At 45.1% G+C, this 14,729-nt stretch overlaps 1 protein-coding gene, 1 non-coding gene and 1 gene segment (V, D, J or C); 1 reads left to right on the top strand and 2 right to left on the bottom strand.

The window, feature by feature from the left end:
• The window catches only part of LOC106988621 (immunoglobulin lambda-1 light chain-like), a 505,411-nt gene that overhangs the window by 488,359 nt on the left and 2,323 nt on the right, over window positions 1-14,729 (bottom strand). The gene's annotated exons all lie outside the window — the stretch shown is intronic.
• The window catches only part of LOC106988734 (immunoglobulin lambda variable 5-39-like), a 603,934-nt gene that overhangs the window by 474,250 nt on the left and 114,955 nt on the right, over window positions 1-14,729 (bottom strand).
• Window positions 515-618, top strand: LOC113595192 (U6 spliceosomal RNA). The gene has a single exon (XR_003415681.1). It is a non-coding gene; the product is annotated as a U6 spliceosomal RNA (small nuclear RNA).

Raw genomic sequence — 14,729 nt, forward strand, 5'->3', positions numbered from 1 at the left:
GGCTGCTGGTAATGTGATAGAAACAGTAGAGACCATGAAAAGGAGCCCAACATCCCTACTCATTAGGGAAATGCAGATCAAAACCACTTACATACCACTTCAGCTTTATGAGGAGATGGTCATCTGAAACCTCATGTATGCTAGTGGGAATGCAATCCTTTGCAGCCACATTGGAGAACAGTCTGGCACTTTATTCAGAAGTGTATAATAAAGTCATGATATGGCCCAGGCATTCAGCTATTAGGTATCAAACCAAAAGAAACTAAAATATATGTCCACACGAACAGCTTGTATAGGAGTGTTTATGGCAGCAATAGACACAATGCATAATAGACAGAAGGTGTCAATGACATAAATGTCCATCAACTGATAAATAGATAATGAATATATGGTGCATCCATACAGTGAAATACTAGTCACTAATTTAAAAAAGTGAACTACAGAGCCAGGTATAACTAGATGGACCTCAAAAACATATTACACCTAAGAATTCGGCAACAGAAGGCAATCACATGTCTGTTTTGACAGCCTATGCAATAAAATTGGAACCTTCCAGATAGATTAGCATGGGCTCCACACAAGGGTGATATGCAACTAAGTGAAACATTCCATACATTTACAGATGGTGATGTTCCCACAGCAATGTGCATGCACCTAATGTGGGTGAATGGGGCACTTAAAATGGCACATGTTCAGTGTTACAGTGCACATGAAATACCCACAAGAAATCACCACAGACCGAATGGAATTTGTGGCTACAAAGGGCTGAGCGCAGTGGTGACAGTGACTTCACTGCTGGTAGGTCCAAGGTTTCTCTGCAGGTGATGGAAATGTGGTAAATTCAGTCATGATAGAGGTTGTCCAACTGTGGAACTATACTAAAGACCATGGAATTGTATACTGTAAATGAATGAACTTTGTGGCATGCAAATTATCTCAATAGTTTTGTTTTGCTTTGTTTTTAGAAAAAAACAGTATGAGGGAGAGCAACTGTGACCGACCTTTTAAGGTCGTTCTGTGCTCAGAGCAGACCCTCACACCCTCTAGGGTGTCCGTGGTCTCCCTGTTTGTTTGTCACAGGCAATAATGGGGGTGACAATAACGAGGGGCAGGGGCAGGTTTTTGTCTTAGGTCCCCATGGGCCTGTAGCACTGTGTCAGCATTGATGCTTTCATCCCACACTGAGCAGTAATAATCAGCCTCGTCTTTAAGCTGTAGGCCCAATATGGTCAGAGAGGCTGTGTTCCCAGAGTGGGAGCCAGAGATCTGGAACTGTGAGAGCCTACTTGTCCTGAGCATCACAGTTTTGGGGCCACCGTGAGAAATCTGTTGGTACCAGACCACATAATTTGTTCCAACATTGTTACTGTTTCCAGTGCAGGTGAGAGTGACCTTCTGTCCCACAGACCCTGACATGTATGCTTCCTATGTCAGTGGAGACTGTGCCCAGGACCCTGTAACAGAGCAGTGGAGACACAGACAGGGGAGTCTCAAGGAAGAAGAAGAAAAAAACAGAAGAAGAAGAAGGAGAAGGAGAGGACAAAGTGGAAGAAGTAGTCAACCTGTAGTTAGCACTGCAGGATGGAGTGGATTGACTGTGGGGCCCAAGAAGGTTGGATCTCATGTTCCTGAGCCTGGGTCACTGGAGGAGCACTAGGACCTTTGGGTTGTGTTGGTAGTGATGTCTGGCTTCATTCTGGATTGGAAACAAGTGCTGATGAGGTAGCATGATGTGGAGACAAAAAAGCATGATGTGGTCCCAGGGTACATGGTTGAGTCAATGATTTGGCTCATCTCTGGTTGAGTCCAGAGATTTGAGGAGATATCCCGGGAATGATGTGTCAAAATCATGTCATTCTGTCCACTGCTGTTGCTCCTTCGGGGGGCAGTAGAGAGTGCATTTCTGTCCTGGGGTCTCTGTCCCTGATGGAGGCTGGATCAGCAGAGAGAGGTGTGGAGATCTGTGAGCACAGGGCAGGGTCAACACTTCAGAGAGTGGGGCAGAGCTAGGGTAGGATCCCTGCTGGAGCTCAGGAAGTATTCATCTGGGTGGTAAGAACAGGGAGGACTAGGGGCATCCAGTCTGTGGTGGCCACGACCTGACAGACACCTTGATCCTTAAGTCGCCAACGAGGGAATACCTGTCTCACACTTCTTACTCCATTCCACACCCTGAGGAATTGGGTCTGTGATGGTTAAATTATGTGTAGCTTGTGTAGGCCATGAGAGCCAGATGTTTGCTCTAACATGATTTTAGTAGTTTCTGCGAATATATATTTCACATGATATTAAGAAGTAAATGAGTAGGGGCACCTGGGTGGCTCAGTCAGTTAAGCAACTGACTCTTGATTTCAGATCAGGTCATGATCTCACGGTTCATAAGATTGAGCCCTGCATTAGGGTCTGAGCTGAAAGCACGGAGCCTGATTGGGATTCTCTCTCCTCTTCTCTCACTGCCTCCCCCCCCCCCCCCGCCCACCACTGTGCTCTCTCTCTTTCTCTCTCTCTCTCTCTCTCAAATAAAGGAATAAATTTTAAAAAATGGAATTAAGTCAGTAGACTTTTATTAAAGCCAATTACCATCCATAATGCGAATGGACCTCATCCAATCAGTTGAAGGCCTTGATGTAGAAAAGACTGACCTTGCAGAGAAAGAAGGGATTCTGGGAACACATTGACCTCAGAACAAAACTACAACATCTACACTTCCTCTCCTGGGTCTGTGGCCTTCCAGCCCACACTGTGAATTTTGGACTTGCCAACCTCTACAACAATGGCTAAAGAGTCCTTAAAATAAATATCTCAGATAGATTTATATGCACACATAGACATGCACATATACATACATTATATTACACATACATATACACATGCATCTTATAGGTTCTTTTTCTTAGGAGAACCCTAACTCATGTGCAGTCCTTTATCCAAATCTCAGTCTTATTCTTTGTTTTTTTCTAGCCCTTTGCATGGTTCAGTTCTACAGAGGGATCAAGACAACTGGTCAGGCAATGCTAAGTCTGTGCTCTAGGTCCTGCAAAGACAATGAGAAATCATGATCACAAGGTGATCACAGGTGTCAGGTGGTGGGGAAGTGACCACCATTGAAGTTTCTTGCAACTCTTTACCTTCTTTCTACCTCTGGGAAGAGAAGGTCATCATGTGAGTAATATACTTTCTGCTTTCTTTCTTTTTAAAATTTTTTTAACGTTTATTTATTATTGAGAGATAGAGAGACACAGAGTGTGAGCAGGGGAGGGGTAGAGAGAGGGGGAGACACAGAATCCGAAGCAGGCTCCAGGCTCTGAGCTGTCAGCACAGAGCCTGACACGGTGTCTGAACTCACGATCTGTGAGATCATGACCTGAGCCGAAGTCAGTTGCCTAGCCAACTGAGCCATCCAGGCGCCCCTATACTTTCTGCTTTCTAACTCTCATGTGAATGCTTACATTTCATATCAACACCTCGTGCCTGGGAGTGAGTGTGTGTTGGTCTGGAATTGATCAGGTGCATGGACATCAGAATGGTCATGGGATTGAGCTATGATTTTATGAGATGGAAACAACCTGGCCCATGTCCCCTGCCCAAATTCCAGTGTCCATAGTCCATGTCCCAACTTGAATAACAAAGAGGGTAGAGGGAAGAAGAGGTGGTAGGCACGGCCATACTTGGTGAAACTTATCATTTTCTTCTCCTATTTGAACCCCAAATCCCCAACCATGTGATTAGTCAGTGACTAAGCCCAGTTCCAACCAGATAGCCACTGTATTACCCAAGCCACTCAGACAATCCCCTCCCTGGTCACCATGATGATTTCAGGGGAGATGGTGGAGTGATCTGGTCCAGGCAACTTGAAAACCGAGGTTTCTGGTCAGTGGGTCATGGAGGGCAAATCTCTCGTCCACGACTGAGGGTGTGTTGTATGGATCTCATTCTGGGACTGCAGGGACATTTGTCCCAATCTGGGAAGTCAGCCTGAGACACAGTATGTTTTACTTCTGTTTCTTCTCTCTACTTCCAGACACTGTCAGTTCCCTGAGCAGGTGTACCCTCCATGTGTTTCCTTTGCTGTGTCTTGACCCCTTAGACCCAAGTCTGCCATGTAGCAAGGGTTCAGTAAAGGGTGTGAATGCATACCATTGGAAGAGTGGACTATCCTAAGCCAGACACAGCTGGACTCTGAGTCCTGGTTCTGTCCTGACCCCTTGATAAGGACTGAACTGTGTGCCCTCAAAACCCTATGTGGAAATCCTAACCCACATTGTGATGTTTGCAGATAAGGCATTGAAGCATGTAATTCTGGATAAATGAGGTCATATGGGTGGTGTCCTAGAAAATAGGGATGATGTCTTTATAAGAAGAGGTAGAGACACCAGAGGGGAAAACACAAACAAGGCCATGTGAGCACCCAGGAAGAACGCCACCATCTGCAAGCCAAAGAGAGAGACCTCAGGAGAAATCAAACCTGGCAACACCTTGAACTTGGACATTCAGCATCCAGAACTGTGAGAAAATCAATATCTTTTGGATTAGCCACACAGTCTATGGTTTTATGTTATGGCAGCCCTAGCAGACAGGCACAAGCCTCAGGGACTCTGTCCCCAGGGCAATATCCCAGCGTACAGGAATTTCTGCTCAGTTTGCATGAAACAGAAAATGTGTACCTGCAAGGACAGGTTGCAGAGACACAATTGAGAGGACAAGGACATATATCCTAGAGAAAGTTCCCTGAGTTGGGTTTCAGACCTCAGATTTAGGTCAAACAAAAGGGGAACCAGCTGTCTTGGCAGAAGATGGGGGCTGCAAAAGAAATCCCATCACTGCAGGGACAGCATGTTTTCGTCTCACTTCCCCACAGGGCTGGAGCACTGTGTGAGCACTGAGACTATCATCCCACGCTGAGCAGTAATAATCAGCCTCGTCCTCAGCCTGCAGCCCAGTGATGGTCAGCGTGCCTGAACTGCCAGACTTTGAGCCAGAGAATCTATCTGGGACCCCCGAGGGTTTGCTGTTATCCCAATAGATGACGGTTTTGGGGCCCATTCCTGGGACTTGTTGGTACCAGCTCACAGCATTACCACCCCCGATGTTGGAGCTGCTTCCGGTGCAGGAGATGGTGATCCTCTGGCCTAGGGTCCCAGACACTGATGGTGGCTGAGTCAGCACAGACTGGGCCCAGGACCCTGCAAATGAGAGACACAGAGACCATGATGCCAGGGTCTAGAGACAAGAGGAAAAAGCAGGACCCACATGTCCTCCAAGGGCCCCTTCCCTTGGCCTCACATCCAGTTACCTGTACAGTGAGCAAGTAGGGTGAGGAGAAGAGGGGTCCAGGCCATGGTGGAAGTCATCACTGTTCCTACCTTCTGTAACCCACAGTGTGCAGACCTCCCCTAATAGGTCTCTTCCCCTTTTCATTCTCTAAGAGGGGGAGGATCTGTCCATGCAAATGAGACTCATAGCTGTCTAACACTTCACTGGCCCTGAGTCAGTTCTCTCTGTTGAGGAGGTGAGGGGATGGGTATGGGAGGGGCTGTGTGGGGCCAGGGGGTGTGGATGTCACCGCTGTGAGCCCTGAACATAAGGCACAGGCAGTTCCAGGTGGCAGGTCCCAGCTCTGATCACCTTTTAACCCTTGAAATGGGCCGTATGTGTCCCTTGGTGGTCCAGGCCCAGACACAGCATTGTGTGACATGTGACTGGAGCCAGTCAGGCACACCTCCTGACATCCTACTGCTTTGTCCCCTATCCCCTGCTTTAGGGCCAGGTATCCCCTTATGTTGCCTCCCATTACCTCAAGGAAAGCTGTATACTCTACCCAGACTCTTCAAGGTCTGGCCATGGCTACCTTGGCTGTTCATGGGTCAGGGTCGAGGTGGCGTCTCTGCTCAGATTCCTTTTCAGTCAGGATCAAATCCAGAGCACTGTGCTACCCCATGAAGACGTGTCTCTTTCTGTGCAGGACACATGTTTTTTCCTCTTATGTGATTCCTTGCTTGTTACAAATTTAGCAGTGTATCTCCAACACACAAAAATATTTTTTCAAAGTCCGTTTTCCTGGTGAACTGTAAGTATTTTTGTTTTTTATCTGCTCTTTATTCAAGCTTCACCATTTTATTGGTCTTCTCACTAATAGATGAGTTGAATAGCATATTTTACACTTGTCCATTCTGTATTTGTATGAGAATCAGATATTTGGCTTTTTGAGTCTGGCTAATTCTGATCCCACTCCCAGGACACAGAAAAGGTTAAATGTGGTAGTGCCTTCTGTGACCTCCCTGTGAGGTGGAGTCTCTCAGCAATGATCCTGAGGTGACCTGGAGTGGCACTTACTGGGGACTGGAGCAGATGGGGAACCATCATGGGATGTGTACAGAGCATCTTGTGCTGGGCCTCTGGGACTGGTCCTCTCCTGAGGAAGGGACAGATGGAGGAGAAAACCACAGGTGGTCATGGGATGTCTTATGTTTTATAAGACATTAGAAAACTCTGGGAGTCAGAATTACAACCGTATGAGACAGAAACCCCATGGTCTGTGTCCCCTGCTCAGCTCTTAACGTACACAACACAAGACTCAAACATGAACCAGCTATAAGGGTGGAGGGCAGAGCTGGTAATAAAGAGCTGAGTGATATACAAGGTGGGGATGCTTGCACAAACCGTCTGACCTTTTCCTCTCCTATCCAGACCCACATCTTCCAGTCATGCTGTCAGAATGTGATTGATCCCGGCCCCAAATGCTGGGATGAACCTCATCTTTCTGGGAGAAATCAGATGAATTTCTTTCTGGTACCATGTTGATGGCAGGGAAGATGGTGTAAGAGATCTGGTCCAGTCCTGAAGGCTGGGATTCCTGATCAATGGGTCCAGGATGACGAGGATCTCTCATTCTGGATGGCTTGTTGTGTGGATGCGATACATGGGAATGCAGACACATTTTGTTCCTATGTGGGAAATCAGCCTGGGGACATGGGGGTCATGGAGAAGGGTCATCTCAGATAACTATTAGAGAAAGAAGAGTGAGTCCTGAAGGATTTCCCACTTGTTATCTGGAGAGGAAATATGCCTGTGTTTTATTTTCTTAAGTTTTATTTATTTATTTATTTTGAGAGAGAGAGAGAGAGAGAGAGAGAGAGAGAGAGAGAGAGAGAAGAGAAAATGAGTAGGGAAGGGGCAGAGAGAGAGAGAGTGAAAGAGAATCCCAAGCAGGCTCCACACTGCCAATGCAAGGCTGCCTGACATGGGGCTTGAACTCACAAACCGTGAGATCATGGCCTGAGCTGAAATCAAGAGTCAGACGCTTCAGCGACCCAACCACCCAGACACCCCGAAATATCCCCATGTTACCACTGAACAAGGCAGGGAGGTTGTTGATGCTTCCATCATGGGGGTGAACTTGGGGCCTCATCTCCATACCCCTGATCAAGAATGTTCTCCCTAGGGGAAGGAAAAAAAAAAAAAAGAGGTTAGAGTGGGAGAGAGCCAAAGCATAAGAGACTGTTAAAAACTGAGAACAAACTGAGGGTTGATGGGGGGTGGGAGGGAGGGGAGGGTGGGTGATGGGTATTGAGGAGGGCACCTTTTGGGATGAGCACTGGGTGTTGTATGGAAACCAATTTGACAATAAATTTCATATATTAAAAAAAAAAAAAAAGAATGTTCTCCCTAGGAGCTCGCTCACATGCCATCCAGCTCCCAAGGGTTAGTTCGAAGCCACACCCCTTTCTTCGGTGCCTCCTTCCTCCCCAAACTTGCTGAGTCTGCCCATTATCCTCTAACAGCTACCGGTGTTCCCACTGCCTTCCTTCCTCCCTCCTCCTCATTCATGTTCACTGAAACATCTGGACTTTTCTTCATAAGCTTGAATTAGATCCTGTGTCTTTTTGTCAAATGCTCCAGTGGCTCCTGTATCCACCTACAATACTCAACTCCCCTCACTCCATGGTAACATTTTACATGTGTTTATGCTTTTCCTGGTTTGTTTTCCCTTTCCCAGATAGCATCAGCTCCCTGAGGATAGGGACAATCCCTGTCTTGCCTACACTGTATCCTGAGCCTCTAGACCAAGTGTGGCACCAAGTATGTTTTAGTAAATAGTGTGGGACGAAGGAACTCTTGGTGAGTCAACTGTCCTAAGTCAAATGCAGTTGGACTCCTGTGTCTCTGGTTCTAACCTGACACTTCATGGACCTGGCCCCCAGGGAAGGCTGACCATTGCATCAAGGGATTTCTGCTCAATGCGAGACGGTATCACAATATGTGTTGCCAAGGACTGGATTTGGGGACATAGTTTGAGAGGATGAGGACAGATTGTAAATTATGTAGGGTCAGATGCAATGAGTGTCCAGAGAGTAAAGGGCCCACAAGAGGAGGAGGGAGGCTGCATCTTGATTCTTCACTGATCTGGAACAGCGTTTGTCCAGATGGCCCCATGTCTGGACCCAGTGGTCAGACTTGTCTTAGGACAGGACCTAAGAAATCATGCCTTGGCAGACCTGAAGCCAGAGGTTTCATCTCAGATAACAATGAGACAAGATCTCCCCAGTCCATATTTCTATGGCTTCCACATATGTGTTTTGTTGCCAGGCCACAATTTCATCTCATGTTGTTGCTTTTTCTGCTACAGATGATTTTGTTCTTGAGATCTGACCCCAACCTCATGGATGGATGAGTCTGTAGATCCTGTAAACAGGAACTTAAATTACAGAAAATATAGGGGGGAGGGATATTTGGAGTTCCTTATTACTTGGTCCAAAGCCTAACTCACCTGGGGATTCAGAGCACAAAGCTTGGGATGCCAGCAAGGTTAGCAAATGGGGAGGGAATGGCAGAAAGGAGAAAATGAATCTGAATACAAATTGAGAAGGAAACCCTGGGCATTCCTCTGCTACATCGGTGCAGGAGACTTGATACACATTTGCTAAGATACACACTCATTTTAAATTTCCTCACAGATCAGATAATTCCTTACAAGATCATGTAGATCTTGCCTTACATTGACAAGTTAGTAGAAAGAATCCATGAAAACTGTCATTGTAGGCAGATGAAATTGGGTGTGGGTACTCAAGGAGCTAGAATCTCATTTCCTCCTAGGCCTGGACATGGGGCCTTCATTGTGCTGGTCAGGGGGGTTCAAATTCATCCTTAAGTTGCAGTCAAGAACTTCAGCACACAAGACTTATCCAGTAGGCATGACTTCCCACTACATATGCATCCACAAGACCAGGCAAACAACATCCCATGTGGGGTAGGGATACACCCACATGCCTTCCAAGAGAGGCCAAGGCAGCCATTGGAGGTGACCTCTTTTTGATCAGTTTCCTCAGACTGTCTTCCCGGGAATTATGGATGCAAGTTCCATTTGTAACCCTTGAAAATACAGAGTTTCTGAGATCACATGCTGCCCTCTTCATGTACCTGTCTTCTGGCCCCAATTCTCCAACAAGTTACAAGTCACAGGGTCCTTCACCAGATTGATGTGATGAACAGAAACCATCGCCCCAGATGCACACTGCGGGGAGCACTATATAGACTCATCGCCAGGGGTCCCCAGCAACAGGCCTGTTGCACTCACACTCTGTGCTTCGGCCTTCGGACAGAGGGTCCTGTACCCGGTCCGTGTCCTTGGTTGACACTGCATGTCTGTGCTCTCACCCTGACTTGTTTCTTCTGACTTCAGACCAACTTCCTGGGCCTTATCCTCCTCAGAGACAAGCTGGCCTGAGGACACAGGGCAGGATTCTCCCAGGGCCATATTCCAGTCACATGTTTTCTTAGTGTTTCTACTTTCTTTTCTTTTTTTCTTTTCTAAAATTCCCCACCATTTCAAGGACATTTTACCAAAGCTATTACAATGATTGTATTGGTCAATTCTGGGAGGATTGACATCTTTACCAAGTTGAATATTTAGACCCATAAGCCAGATAGATCTGTACATGTATTTAAACCTTTAATCTCCCTTTGAATGGTTTATAATTTTTAGTGCATAAAATTCTCAAGTTCTTTCAGATCTTTCCTTATATGTTTCATATTTTTGATGCTATTGTAGATGATATTATTTCTAATTTTCATTTTTGGAGGTTGATGCTAGAATAGATAATACAATTCCCACGTGCATGTGGGGGTTGCATCACAACCCCAAATGGAAACACTCAGACCAGAAGCATATCTGAGTCACTCTACACTCTCCAGAGAGCATGGCCGGAATCAGCCTTTTCATTCTTATCCAATTTCTTCATTAAGAGCTATTAATCTCTGAGCATGGGATTACTTCCAGTGCAACATTAACAGGGTGAGACTATATTATCAATGGATTAATCCAAATTTTGATCTGAAGAAAAGTATGTGATACTATCAGATCAAGTGGACTGAGGAAACTCAGGTGCTGACAGAAGAAATGACAATGCCATTGACCCCCTAAGCCAGGCATGGTAGAGCCCCTGTTTTGAGGGGCACACCAGGTCAGGAGGATGCAGGCCAGGTTTTTGTTTCACTTCCCCATAGATCTGGAGCACAGTGGAAGTCTTTAGAAGGAGGGTAGCTGGGTCATCCCCTGCTGGCACAGGGAACCTGTAAACACAGACCCTCATGGGAAACGGGCAGCGGAAAAGGTTAAGCTGCTTGGTGGTCTGTGACAGTGAGGGTGACACCCACTCAAGAGCTGCCATGGATCTGGAGATGTCCCTACCTGTGCAGTGAGCCAGGAGCACCAGGAGCACAAGGAGAAGGGTCCAGGCCATGATGGATGCTCCTCCTGCAGCCCCAGATCAGGGCGGGCATGTAGGGGTTTCTTTTGTCTTCTCCATGGACTCATGGGGACTGGCTGTTCACACAGATTTCCGTCCTGCCTACTAGCTGAAGTGTCAGCTTAGTCCCTTAGAAAGAGGGGGCTGATTTCCACAGAGACTCAGAGTTTGTCTCCTGGGAGGGACCAGGGAAGAAGCAGCTGCCGGAACCTTCCACAGACCTGTGAGCAGCAGACCCCTCCCAGCCAGAGGGGACACAGCTGCTGAGTCCCCACTAGCACACATAAGCAAAAGTGTGGGCGCCCTAAGGGGGTTGTAGGGTACACAGCAGGGGGCCCCCAGTGTGCTCTTCCTGGGGAGGCCGACAGTGCCCCCTGCTGCCCACAGGTCAAGCTTCAGTCTGTCCCTGGAAAGGATGTCAGGGACACTGACCTGACAGCCTGGACACTGTCAGACCACAAGCATCCACGTGCCATATGCCCTAGTGCCCAAGGTAACTAATATGAACAAACAGCCTTCCCACCGAGAGTTTCTGTGTTTGTCAGAGAAAGAAATGTGGTGAATCACCACCAAGCACCATGAATGGGGCCACAGTGGGTTGAGAAGGCAGCAGTTTCTGGAAGCACACACCTGAGTTGCTGTCTCAGGTGGGCCACGTGAGGGAGGAGACTGGTTCTCTGGGTGGAGAGTTGGGACCAGGGTTCCTACAGCAGGACAAATAAAACACACTACCTTCCCAGAAGAAAGAAGGAATTGGAGGTGGGTGGGCCATCAGATATGATGTGTTGAGGGGACGGAAACTACGTCATTTGACAACAGCTATGAGCGAATGGAATGTAAGTGCAAAAGGGATGAGGACATTTGATGCCTAAATGTAAAAGTACTTCTATGTCAGAGTGAGGTGCTTGGCTTTTATTTTATTTGTATTTCTTAGAGATTGAAAATGGGAGAAATATTGTTGAAATGCAACATATTGTCTTTATTATTAATTCTGTTTAACTTTTCAGCTTTTCCAAGTATAATAAAAAATCAAACATTGTATGCACTTAAGGCACAGAATGGAGATTGGATATACATTAAAACTGTGAGGTGAAACAATCAAGCTAATCAATACATTTATCACTTCGTATACATGCCAGTTTTCTATTTTTCTTCCTCCCTCCCTCCCTCCCTTCCTTTCTTCGCTCTCTCTTTTCTTCTTTCTTTCTTTCTTTCTTTCTTCTCTCTCTTTTCTTCTTTCTTTCTCTCTCTTTTCTTCTTTCTTTCTTCTCTCTCTTTTCTTCTTTCTTTTGTTCTTTCTCCTCTCTCTTTTCTCTTTCTTCTCTTTTTCTTTCTTTCTTCTCTTTTCTTCTTTCTTTCTCCTCTCTCTTTTCTTCTTTCTTTCTTCTCTTTTTTTCTTTCTTTCTTTCTTTCTCCTCTCTCTTTTCTTCTTTCTTTCTTCTCTTTTCTTCTTTCTTTCTCCTCTCTCTTTTCTTCTTTCTTTCTTTCTTTCTTTCTTTCTTTCATTCTTTCTTTCTTTCCTTCTTTCTTTCATGAGAACCCTTAAGATCTATCCTGTCTGCAAATTTCAAATCTACAGTACAGTATTATTAACTAAGAAACTTACACTTTAGACAGACATTGTGGTGTCAGTTTCAACAATGTGCCTGACTACAACAGAGCAGGCAAGGCCGTGTCCGGAGGGCCTGAGGGCTGAGTATACAGGGAATCTGGAGGAGGAAGATGGGCAAGTAGGGCCCACAAGGAAGAGCATGGAGAGGTGACCATGGCCCTGGACTGAGGGTGAGGGAAAGGATGATGGTGAGGTTGAGGGCTCCAGCTGTGTGCACTGTCGGGAAGGACATGAGAGGGAAAAATAAGGTTGAGGACAGTTAAAGGGGTTTGTGTCACATGTGTAAAGGTGGGCATGTGGGAACTACGTGGGAACAGGAACTTGAGATATGCCAAGTCCGTCCTCCCAGTGCAGTGGCCGGAGCATCCCTTCCTGCTGTGCACTAGCTCTGGGTCAGTGGTAAGGAAAGGAGAAGATAAGAGAGGTGGGAAGATGAAAAAAAGGAATAAGAAAGAAACGCAGGGAGCCACCCCTGCTCACAGAACCAAGATAAAGCGTACAAATCCATTAGAAGTAAATCAGGAAATCCCTCAGTTTTTTTTTTTACTCCTGTCTTTATGTAATTAGTTAAGCAATTACCGTTCAGATTTGTACTCCTTTTAATTCTTCTGTTCTCTTTTTAATGTGTACTATTTTTTGTCTGTATTCATTCAGTTACTAAGACCATTGTGTTAACATCTGCAACTGTAATTGTGGACTAGTTATTCCTCTCTTTGCTTCTATTATTTATTCTTCAGATAGTTTTGCAAAGGTATGCTATTATATTTGAGCTTCTTTTTTTTCTTGAATAGATTATTTTATCACTATTAAATGTGTCACTGGTTTTCTAGAAAATTTCTTCCCTTAGTCTTTGGCGTGACACTTATATAACCACATCTTTTTGTACTTTCATGGTTACAGGGTATACTTTTTAAAAAATTTTAACCATTATGCTCTGTTATGTCAATCCATGTCTGTAACTGGAACAATGTGTCCATTTAAATGCAATATAATTTAACATCATTATGTAATATATTAAGTTTAATATCATTTTTGTTATTTTGTTCTCTTCTTAAATCTAGATTTAGATTTAAACAATTTAAATTCCTTTATTACTCTTTTCTTTGAAGTCTCTGTTTGTCAAAAGACTACCTGCTCTCCGCAGAGAGGTATCCACTGTATTTACTTCCCAATCTGGGTTTTGACCGGGCCTTTGTACTCAGTCTGGAATTTAATTTTCTTCTCTGGTGTACTTATGACACATTTTCTTCTCTATTAGTCCAGTTTTGTAAGTGTTCTCAGGATGAACACTGATATAAAACATTATACAGTACAAGGGACCTCTATCTTCTTAGAAATTCGTTCTCAGCTCATCCATTAAGGGGCATTCAGGAAAAGGAATCCCACTCACATTCATCCCTATTATATTTATTTGGTAATGTTCCATGGGTTAACAGTGAAAAGACAACAAAATGTCTAGATTTTTTCCGGTAATATCAGGGTTCTCTGGACAATGTAGGATGGGTTTTCATAGGCCTTTTTCTCTAAAATAGTGAGATTCCTTTCAGCATCATTGCAGACCGAGTCAGAGGAAAAACAGACAGAGAAAGACTATGACACATGCACTTACACTTTACTGGTCTCACCCTGGTAATTACATCAGCAATAGTCTCATTTCCAAATAAGGTCTCATCCTGAAATATGGGAGTTTTTAGAACTTTTAATCACATGAATTGTTGGAGACACAGTTCAACACGTAACAATTAATATCCACAGTTTATTCAGATTTTCTTAGTTTTTACCTAATGTCCCATTTCTGTTGTATGATCTAGTTTATGATTCTTTGTGACATTGAGTTGTGAATTGTCCTTAAGCTTCTCTTACTATGACACTTCTTCAGACTGTCCCTCTTGTTGGTGCCTTTGTGCATACTTACTGAGTGGGGGTTATGCCTGACGTCATTCAAGCCAAGGGTTTACACCTGTTCCACGAAATCTCTGCACGGGAATGTGTCTCATCTGATTCCATTTATTTATACCATCAGTTAACAATATGGACGGCAGACATATGTGTAGACACTGAGTTACAACCCAATCCTTTTATGTTCCTGTGGTTGAAATCTTTAGTTTTGCCTCATGGGGGCCCTTTAAGTTGGCTCGTGAGCTCCTAGACAAACCCTGTCCTTTTGTGTGTGCGCACATGTGCATGTGTGGTGGTTGTGCACTGATTTGCTTGCGTTTGTTTGGGAGACAATGACAGACAATGACAGAGTGTCATTTAAGTGTCATTAGTATCATATAGAATAATCTGTGGCTCAGAGTGTTTTCCTCTGTTCACATGATTCATTCTTTTTCAGCGTTTAGCACCCCCGCGACCTACAGATGTTTGCAGAG

Source organism: Acinonyx jubatus, chromosome D3 (genome assembly GCF_027475565.1).
Source record: "Acinonyx jubatus isolate Ajub_Pintada_27869175 chromosome D3, VMU_Ajub_asm_v1.0, whole genome shotgun sequence".
NCBI lineage: Eukaryota > Metazoa > Chordata > Mammalia > Carnivora > Felidae > Acinonyx > Acinonyx jubatus.